Source organism: Lipotes vexillifer, unplaced genomic scaffold (assembly GCF_000442215.2).
Source record: "Lipotes vexillifer unplaced genomic scaffold, Lipotes_vexillifer_v1.1 scaffold559, whole genome shotgun sequence".
Taxonomy (NCBI): domain Eukaryota; kingdom Metazoa; phylum Chordata; class Mammalia; order Artiodactyla; family Lipotidae; genus Lipotes; species Lipotes vexillifer.
Window position 1 is genome coordinate 1,281,683 of NW_006781351.1, and position 1,904 is coordinate 1,283,586.

The 1,904-nt window shown below is 37.3% G+C and overlaps 1 non-coding gene across 1 annotated transcript; it reads left to right on the forward strand.

The window, feature by feature from the left end:
- The first annotated feature begins 587 nt into the window (after positions 1-587).
- On the forward strand, positions 588-659 carry TRNAE-UUC (transfer RNA glutamic acid (anticodon UUC)). Its single transcript has one exon. It is a non-coding gene; the product is annotated as a tRNA-Glu (tRNA).
- The last annotated feature ends 1,245 nt before the right edge of the window (positions 660-1,904 follow it).

A 1,904-nucleotide genomic window follows, 5' to 3' on the forward strand; every position in this document is an offset into this window, starting at 1 on the left:
ATGTGGATGGATCTAGAGACTGTCATACAGAGTGAAGTAAGTCAGAAAGAGAAAAACAAATATCATATATTAACACATATATGTGGAACCCAGTAAAATAGTACAGATGAACTGGTTTGCAAGGCAGAAATAGAGACACAGATGTAGAGAACGTATGGACACCAAGGAGGGAAAGTGGCAGGGTAGGGGTGGTGGTGTGATAAATTGGGAGATTGGGATTGACATATATACACTAATATGTATTAAATGGATAACTAATAAGAACCTGCTGTATAAAAAAATAAATAAAATTCAAAAACAAAATTCCACATTACTCAAATACAAATGTAACGATAAAGTATGTATTCTTCTTAGTAGTTTTTTTCAGTTTATTTACAGATAGAAACTGAATTGGTACAGAACAGGTTTAATTGCATTGTTGTTGAGTAGAGGTTAGCCTTAGCCTGGGACCCAGGTTTCACACGGAAGAAGGAAGCCACGTTGCCTAATAAAATCAGTAAAACTGAGAATAAAGAGAACAAAGAATGTCTTTGCAATTTATTAGGGTAAGGATAAAAATTTTAAAAAGAGTACAGCATCTCAGGAATTTCCTGGTGGTCCAGTGGTTAGGACTCGGCACTTTCACTGCCCTGGCCTAGGTTCAATCCCTGGTCGGGGAACTAAGATCCCACAAGCTGCGTGGCAAAGCCAAAAAAAAAAAAAAAAAAAAAACAGTACAACATCTAGAATGGATAAAGAAGATGTGGTATATATATACAATGAAATATTACTCAGCCATAAAAAAGAACAAAATAATGCCATCTGCAGCAACATGGATGGACCTAGAGACTGTCATACTGAGTAAAGTAAGGCAGACAGAGAAAGACAAATATCATATGATATCACTTATATGTGCAATCTAAAAAAAGGATACAAATGAACTTATTTACAAAACAGAAATAGACTGCAGACATAGAAAACAAATTTATGGTTACCATAGGGGAGAGAAGTAGAGGGATAAATTAGGAGTTTAGGATTAAAATATACACAACAAATTTATGGTTACCATAGGGGAGAGAAGTAGAGGGATAAATTAGGAGTTTAGGATTAAAATATACACACTACTAGATATAAAATAGATAACCAACAAGGACCTACTGTATAGCACAGGGAACTCTACTCAATATCTTATAATAACCTATAATGGAAGAGAATGTAAAAAAATGAAAAGTGTATATATTTATATATAACTGAATCACTTTATTGTACACCTGAAGCTAACACAATACTGTAAATGAACTATATTTCAATACATTTTTTTTTAAAGAGTACAACATCTAACTAAGTGGGGGTGGGGTCTTCACATGGAAGAATATCTATTTTCTGCACATGGCAGTAGAGGGTCTTGTTCTAACAAAACCAGCATACATTACCACAATTTTCCAACAGTTAGAACCAAATTGTCTTGAGGAATGTGCACGTCTCCTTAATAAACACAAAAGTACCGCATGCGCAAGCAATGGCACTATGCAGGCTTTGTGAGAAAGAGAGAGAGAGTGCCAGCATAGGGACTACCTTGAATCCCATTCAATCGAGCTGGAGAGGTTCATGAAACCTCAGCAAACGCAAACAGATGACAGAGGTGGACCACCAGACTTTAAGAGTCTGCAGATGCCATAAGCAAGAGTGTTCCGCTGGAACGAGAGAACTACAGATGAGCAGCCCCCCACCATGAGAGGAAATGGGTGTCCACAGAACACAAGAAAGCATTCCAGGAGAAAGAGTCCATTTTGAAAATTGGCAAATCCCCTTCTGCAAGGGTAGATGTCCAGCAAGAAGTTTCTTGCCCCTTTCCTCATCTCTCTTACCTCCTTTCTGTTTCAACTGCCCAGGTCAGTAACATTGGTTGGCAAGACGGAAAGAGT